The sequence below is a fragment of the Acanthopagrus latus genome, chromosome 16, assembly GCF_904848185.1.
Source record: "Acanthopagrus latus isolate v.2019 chromosome 16, fAcaLat1.1, whole genome shotgun sequence".
Lineage (NCBI taxonomy): Eukaryota > Metazoa > Chordata > Actinopteri > Spariformes > Sparidae > Acanthopagrus > Acanthopagrus latus.
This window is the reverse complement of record NC_051054.1, coordinates 17,162,243-17,170,898: the sequence shown is the minus strand read 5'-3', so window position 1 is coordinate 17,170,898 and position 8,656 is coordinate 17,162,243. Positions and strand designations below refer to the sequence as shown.

The window sequence follows — 8,656 nt, the reverse complement described above, 5'->3', positions numbered from 1 at the left end:
CACTTGGCCCATGCAGGACATTATTTCCCTGAGACTTATTTAGCGCCTCCAAAAAGTGCGTGGAGCCGAACCAGGGTGTGTTAGAGCACGCAGGGGCTTATCGGCCGTGTCATTCTGCTTTGCTTTGGCTGTGTGTGGCACAGTGACGGGGGGGTGGGGGGGGGAGTCACAGTAGGTTTGGTGACGGTGCACGGGAGCGCACTGGGCTGCAGACTGTGGCCAGTTGCTGGGGATGTACTATTTGATCAATTGAGCCGAGGGTTTCGGCAAGAAGAGGTAAATGTGCACAGGCTAAGTGGACGTACTCCACTTGGAGAGCCTATCGCTGTGTGTTTACCTGTTTACTTTCACAGGTAGTTCAAACAGGCCGCTTGCCTTTTCGCTCTGACTGTGGCCAGCATGCAGACTGTTTTTTGCAGAGCGGGACGAGTTAACGGGACCAACTGCGGGAAGTGCTTACAGTCTAGTACATCTGCCCATGATGCGTTCAGGGGGCAGTTATGCACAAATATGCGAAATTGATTTAGAGTAAAAAATACAAACCAGACATATTATTTTTTAAAATGTTTTTTGTTGTTGTTGCTGGATAAAGATTATATTATTGTTATTATCATCCTCATTATTATTATTATTATTATTATTATTATTATTATTATTATTATTATTATTATTATTATTATTTGTGTAATAGTTTATGTTGTTTTCGGTCATTTTTAGTCCTCATTTTTGTTGTTTTTGTACTTAAGAAGTCGTGAAAATGTATCATCCCGTTTAAAAGAAACTTAAAAAGTTGGAACATTTTTGCAGACGCGCAGCACTTTTCCTCTTTGTGCCTAAATCATCCTCAAGCCTCAGTTAGGACAGTGAGTCTGTCGTAAAATGTGTGTGTGAGTGTGTGTGTGTGTGTGTGTGTGTGTGTGTGTGTGTGTGTGTGTGTATGTGTGTGTGTAAGCTGGGGTTGTTAGAGCAGAGAGAAGATGCAGTAAAGAAGGGCCTCTGAGCTGCAGATGCATCAGGATTTAAAGGACAATACGGGGCGCGGGGCTGCTGGTGCTTCCCATCACCCGCTTATTAGAGTTCAGTTGACACTAAATCTCCACATCTGACACTAAAACGATACACTGTAATATCATTTCTCGTTGGGTGTTTCATTTGACTTTTGTGTGTTAACACTGCACAGCGCACAATCTTCTTTTTTTTATGTGATCACTGCTGCTATAATTATGCCTTCCCCAGTTTCGCCAGTGCTCCCATTTTAATATTATAAGCAACAGAGCTGACTGGCTCATTATTAAAGCTCGTTACATTTTTTTTTCTGATCCCCGCTTTGCAATCAAACGTACAGCAGAATGGACTCATCCAAAAACAATTAATTTTTCGGATGAACCCCAAGAAAAAAAAACGGGCCCCCGTCTGATTAATTATAATTCCCTCCTAAAAATTCATGCCCACGATTGTTCCCAAATAAGTGAAGAAAGAGCTTTTTATATTCTTGATTAAATAAATCTTTCGATTGAATGCACAAATAAGAATGCCGCGGGAGAATCCATAATAATGTTGATCAGTGCCTCCTTTAATCGCTGAATTTCAGCGTGTTTGGATGCCTGAGGCAGGGAGTTAGTCTTTGATAAAGGTAACCCCGCCTGCCTCAGGGTGTCCATGATAAATGTACAGAGTGACAAGACCGATTTCCTCCCTCTATGATTAAAAGCCTATATATAATATGCAGGTAAAACGGGTCCGGTTTATTTATTATGGGGGCTAAGCCGTGGCCTGGGGAGACTTGGCTTCGGGGTAGAAATCATTTTTTTTTTTTTTTTTTTTAACAGAAATCCAGCCACCTTTTCCTCCCGGGCAAAAGTCTTTATTCGTCTCCTTTCCTCTAATGATTAAACATGTCACGGCGAGATTATAGCAGTGCGCCCATGCCCCGAGGACTTGCCTTCATTTGTTAAACCACCAGTTTATTTGTAACGCTGAATTTCATGCCACGCTGTGCCATTCGCCTTAATCTTTTTTTTTCTGTGTAAGACGAATTGCTAAAAAGGGGTTTATTATTTTCTAATCACTTCCCATTTCAATATCGCGCTGACATTGGCGGGGTGGGTGAGGCGGGGCGGGGGGGGGGTAAAAATGGCTCGAGTCTCCGAGACTTCTTCAGATGATTCGGGAGGGACGACCACTATTTGCAAATGTGTGGAACATTTGGACAAATGGGTGAATGAATGAATGAATGAATTAATGAATGAATAAATAAATAAGTAAATAAATAAATAAATCACCCTCTCCAGGAGAACCTGATCTGCCCCGCTCGAGATGGCACAAGTACAGACAACTTGTCCTCCTTGTTAGGCAGCCTGTGTGTGAGTGCGGTAATAACATTAACAGCTGTTGACATCTGTAGAGCTCTAGCGGTCTCTACCGGCACATTTAAGAAACAACAGGGGGTGTCTTATTGTTCGCACCCAATTAGACAACTAAAACAGCCAACGCTCGGACGTGGACTCGGACAAATGGGAAGATTTCTAAAATATAAGGGACAGTTTGGACGCCTTTTCTGCAAACGCATGTTATCTTCATCTATGCCCGGCAAACTTTAAGACACACAGGTGCTCTTCGGTAAATGAGGCGTTACCATGTCAGGGCAACGTTTATGGAAACTGTGTGCTGAGTTCTGATCTAAAATGTGTGGATTTTATTTGGTTGTTGGGGAAAAAAAAGCATATACTTTTTTTTTTTTTTTTTTTTTTTTTTTAAGAAATGCTAAAGATATTCAAATCCTGCCCTTCTTAAAAAAAGAAGAAATAAAAAAAAATCAGTCTCGGGCGTGAAGGCGCAGGCCACTCTCACAGTCACAACGACACTGTTCAGCCAGGCACAAACTGCCCACGTGAGTGTCTAATGGCCACCAGCGACAGTGCGCTTAAACACACACAGGCCTGCATTCTGAATAAGGATCCTATTCTAAGCAGGGTTATAGAGATCAGGGTTATTCTACACTCAGGGACTTAAATACGCGCAGGTACGCATACAATACCATAAGCAAGAAAATAAGAAATGCCGATTAGTCTGTTGAAAAAGAGAAAAAAAGAAGAAAAAGAGAAAGAGAGAGAGAGAGAAATATTGTATGCAAACTGACTGGAGCATCCAGTGCGCTTACCTAGACAGGAGGGGGGCTGAATGTGTTGCCAGCGTTAAGACAGCGCGCAGGGTTAATGAAATATCTCCAAATGGGAGTCAGGAGTGCGTGCAGAGATAAGCCTGATGTGGTTTATATACCCAGAAAGCAAGTGCTCCTCTTCTCATATTGTCCAAGAGCGTTTGCATAGCTGGCCAAGTGGCTCTGCTCTTGCTGACTCGCTCACATTGCACGGTGTTTGCTTTACCCTTGCTATGACGTGAGACAAAATATTGGCCATATGTTCATCGGCAATAAATTGGCCTTGAGCGCAAACACAGCTCCCTGAGGGCGCTGCTTTTAACCCACACAACTAGTTTTCTGTCTTTGGGAGGCTTTGGGGACACCAAACTATCTGCCACACAGTGCAGGTGGATGATAATGTCACAACAGCCTGTTTAAGAGATAATTGTGCGCCTATGGAAGAGCTGCCGGTTGATCTTTATACCGCGACCTATTATTCGTCGCGCAGGGCGCTCTAATAAATCGCTTGGTAACCAAGAAGCAGCGCTGTCCAAAGAGCAGATGTGGCATGTTGTCCACGCCACGGCTGCGTTTACATTAGATACCCCGATAAAATGATTGATAACCAAGGTCACAGTAATTCACAATGACTCGGGACCCGGGCATCTCCCATGAGGCGGGCCACTAACACATAATGTTTGCTAAATAGATCCACATGTGTCGACAAGCGAAAAACAGGCGCAAATGTGTGTGAGCCGAGGGCCACAGAGCGGAGAAAGTGTCACTCAGAAACACACACAAAAAAAAAGCCGGCTGTGGATGCCAAAATCACTGCTCAGTGGCGCGTTAACGAGGCGTTAAAGTAATCTGCTTCAGTGCAACACAACAAACAGATAATAATATTTATTCTTATTCTTATTATTACTATTATCAGTACGAATAGTCAGGTGTTTTTGCATGCACGTAGCTTGATGTATCAATCTCAAAGCCACACGGAAAACATTTGGCATGCATGGTGATGGTATTATTCCCGCAACTTTATATCCTAAAGGTAAGAAGAAAATAACATTTCAAAAAGTGCACATAGCCTATGCCAGAGTATTCTAGTGCTTTCAAAGAAAACAACCAAACCATCTTCCTTTGGCATTTTTAGAAGATAGAATCCGCACAGTACACGTTCATATAATTAAATTAGTATCCATTCCAGCTCAAGCAAACTGGCAACGCGTTTATAAACCGTGGGAGGCGTAATGTGTGCGTAATACGCTGTGAAAAACGGCAACTTCTTCTTCAGCCTGATTTTCCAAACACGAGCAGAAAAGGAGCCGCTGCGTGACTCATTTTTACTGTTTATTTTTAGCCGCTGTTTTCATGAAAAAAAAAAAAAAGATAATTAAATAAAATAAATGCCTCAAATCTCTTCGGCAGCGTCTATTTACACCTGTTGCACGACCACCGGCAACACCTCCCCGCACAGAAAACATCCTCTCCTCTGTCAGAGGTCGTTACGAGGTGTATGTGGCCGGTGTAAAGATGATGACAGGAGACGCCAGTAATTGTCGAGGAAGAAAGCAATACCAGGCAAACACTAGTTGTGCCATTACGACCGACACCTCTGGGGGGGTTTGGATAACTTAAATCAGAACAATGATTTTATTGTGGGCAGTCTGGAATCTATGCATGATAATAATGGTGTTGCCTGGTAGTGCAGGAGCGACCATCAATCAATAGCGAATACATTTACTGATGGGTTTTGTGCTGGGGCCACTTTGCTGATGAAAGACGGGAGATTATCCTCCCCGCCATCACCGCGTTCAAGAGTATCGCTAAGACGCGGAGAATACAAATAAATAAATTGGCCTCATACCACGTTTTTGAAATTCTGCATTAAGGCGGAGTAGTTAGTTAGAGTTGGAATGTATTCATGAGGTCCGGGGCGCATGTGAGAGAAAGCTTTCCACTCAGCCGCCCTGTGAATACACTTGTGCTCGTTTGAGATTTCGCCACAAGTGCTCTGGGCGCTAAATACGAGACCTCCTGAAAAAAAAAAAAAAAAAAAAAAAAAAAAAGGATGGGTAAGATAGGCCTCGCCGGTCAAGCTATTATCAATCCCTGCCCTGGAGCCTGATGACTAAGATACTTCAGATGTAGTTAGCGGCCGCGTAAGGACACTGATGGCACGGCGGTCTGAAATCAATCAGTTCAAGTTTTAATGTATCGACCACTCGAGGGGAACGAAAACGATGGAGAGCTTCTCGACACACAAACGCCAGGGAGAGCGGGTTGATTTTCATGGAAGATACACTTTGAAAAAAAAAGAAAGAAAGAAAGAAAGAAAAAAAGGAGGGGGGAGAACAAAGTTTGATTAAACCTGAGGGCTCACTTCGAGGCTCATACACGATGATGGCCGGTGCCATCAATTTGAAAGGCTTAGCATTTCTTTTTTCCTCCTTCTTCTCCACAGATACACGCACTTAGAGAGGTTTAGCATTAGATCACCAAAGCCCTCGGTGTTAAAGCGCGTGAATGGGTGTTTTTTAGCCCTTTAAGAGATGTGAGGCAAAGTAGAGGAGATGAGTTGTTTTCCAACAAAGTGCCCAATTCTGCACACCGGCGGATATTACCATTTCTTAAATGACAACGGTGCATTGTGAATCTGAGGAGCTCTGAGGAGTGCAGGGCGATCGGTCTTAACATTTATGCCCTGTTATGTTACCCACTGGAGAGGAAGAGAGGGGAGGGAACAAATAGTGTGAAAGTGGCGGACTGTGTCAGTGTTAGCTGAGTGGAGGGAGAGAAAAAAAAAAGTTCCCTTAGAGCACTCATGAAATGTCTGGTATTTCCATCAAAATATCGGATTTATGGCTTGCATGGAAGGGTTTTGTGGGCATTACTTGACATGAATAACTTTGGGCTTGAATACCTCTTTTTCCAGTGCTAAGCATCTGGTGCAAGGCCAGTGCTTGGCCTTGGAGAGCCATATAGCTGTTTGAAAAACCCTGCTGCTGAGGCTAAGGGCCAGAAATACAGTACTTAGCTGACACATTGTGTAAGCTGTGGCATCTGGGTACAAAACAAATGCTCCAGTCAAGGTCAGGCGCCTGAAAAGCTGCGAGCTTCACACAATAATGAAGAATTGATCCGCTAAAAAATTTCACTTAACTATATGTCGACGGAGTCAGGTAGCCTACCATCAGAAAGGGCAGCTCATGTTAAACGCCACAGATGAGAGCGGGGACATATATGAAGGACGCAGAAACTCCTCACACATCAAGGCTGCGTGAGCACATTGTAAAGCACGAGTCAGAAACATGGCTTTGAGGTTGCTGACTTGTTTAATAGCTGGATATGTGAAAGGTGCATTATATACAGACTGGAGATATGTTAAAGGAGAACCTCAACAAATAAATGGATATTAATTAAATCTTATTAAATGCAGCCGTTTCCACTCAGGGCAAAGGGTCATTTTCAAAAATAGATAATGCAAACCGACAAGTAGCCCAAGCTCTTTCAAGGCTGACAGAGGCATGAAACTATCTTGGTTCAATCACTGAGTCAAAGCAACTGTCAAAGAAACTATCTTTAAGAAAAACATAAAGGTACGGGCCTGTATCCAAAAAATGAATAAATAAATTAAAAAAAATTTAACCTTCAAGTTGTGTTTTGGTGGAAATATGTTGTATTTACAGTCTTCCATGCCAAACTGTTGATTTCTCAGAAATCAAGCTGAAATAACCATAACATCAAAAAAAAATCCTCACGTTTTCAAAGAGATCCGTTTCCACATTGAGGAACACTGAGGGTGTTCGAAGAACAAGGCTAAAAGTCTATAGCCATAAAAAATGATCTGATCTGATCTGATCTTATCTTATCTTATCTTATCTTATCTAAAGCCCAAAATGACAATAAAATTATAATGTTAAGTAGGTGTAGAAGAGTGCTACAGGAATGAGTCCTGCAACCCAGGGATGAGTTCGCATTTTTATATTTTTTGTAGCTCTCAAATTTTGTTTTCAGTCAAATGCTTGAAATACGGTCTGTGGTTAACACAAGCTTAAGATGTTTTTGTGTTTCGTTCTACAACATAACGCCACGTTTGAATTATTGAGCATTTTCATGCCTTTAAAGAGGCGGTTGCTAACAGGTAGCTGAATGAGGCTAAAGAAGTCATCAGAGACATTAAACGTCATCCAGTCAACCACGGAGACCCATCCGCTCACTAGTCCTTCTTTACAGACGGACTTTAGTTGCAAACGATAATTAAAATATTTAGCTTTTCCATGAACTATTTTGTTTTCCTGTTGAAGAACAATGAGGACATTACAAAAGCTATTTCATTAGCTTCCAGGAATCTGAAGGATTATCTTATCTTAAGCTCAAAATGACAATAATGATAATATTTAGCAGATGAAATGGCTTTTACTATGTAGCTACACCTTCTGGCTAAAAGGTGTGAGCGTGCCAACATTTGCCCATCAGCCCTTAACATAAAGTTCAATCTAGTCAGTGGAATATCATTATTTTAAAGCTGCTGTAAGCCTGGTTGTTGTTTTCAGCTAACTGCCTGTCAGTTTTGCAGTTAGCAGTCTCTTCCCTCTACTCTTTGTCACCACATGAAAGCAAAGCAGTATATTCTAGACTGTAGCAAAAAGAAGGATCCCACTCTGCACATTTTCCATCATGAGCGGACCATGTATGTCTCCACAACAGTTCATGGCAATGCATCCAATAGTTGCATGACCAATTTACAGTTTCCTTCCACTTTGTAAGTCTATGAATGCTGACTGAAATGCTTAATGAGTCTGCATGTGTGAATCATATCATAGTATTTGCCATAACCCTATTAAGCTCCTACTAGAATTTTTTGAGCCACAATCACCATATGTGTTTATCTCTCCGTTAGAGATAAATAGACTTTCATTTTCCACTCGTCAATAGCTATATGTCCCTGTGATGAGCACAAGAAGGTCACTTGACAGGATTGGTTCCACCACCGTGGACAAAAGAAATCATCCAAGGTGAAAGTAGAAGAGCTGTATCAAATCACAGTTTGGACCATTTCAACAATAACACGCATTCTCCATTGGAGAAGTCTTTTAAATGAATGGTGAACCAAAGCAGGTGGTACATAAAATCTGAAGCTGAAGTGTGGCACGGTGTATAATGAAAGGTCTGTAACTCCCTCAAGGTTGCTAGTTGCTGTTAATCAGAAGAACTGTATTAACCAAATTGAATATAAGTTTGGACAAACAGGGAGCAATAGTTTAGGTTGCTATAGTGTTTTTAGATCTCTTCCACTTCTTGAAACAATACATTGAAGCATGTGTCAAGGATGGACCACTGCAAGATGTGTGGGCTCGTCCTTGCTTTTTCTCCAGCTGCACAGAATAACTTTGGAGCAAAGATTCAAAGGCTTTGCAAGGATGTCGTCTGTTGCATTCACCAGTAGGTCCACAGTGAAGTGGGGAAGGAAGAATACAACTCTTGCATTTGAATATTACTGTATAGACAAAA

At 42.0% G+C, this 8,656-nt stretch overlaps 1 protein-coding gene across 3 annotated transcripts in view; it reads right to left on the bottom strand.

The window, feature by feature from the left end:
* nkx2.2a (NK2 homeobox 2a) overlaps positions 1–3,418 on the bottom strand; it is an 8,306-nt gene extending 4,888 nt beyond the window's left edge. Inside the window, exon 1 of one of the 3 annotated variants that reach the window (XM_037125126.1) lies at positions 3,161–3,418. The gene's annotated coding sequence lies outside the window, so the exon portion shown is untranslated. Of the gene's footprint in view, positions 46–3,160 lie in introns of those variants that run through there. The other 2 variants (XM_037125122.1, XM_037125123.1) reach the window with 2 other exon arrangements.
* Between the last annotated feature and the right edge of the window lie 5,238 nt (positions 3,419–8,656).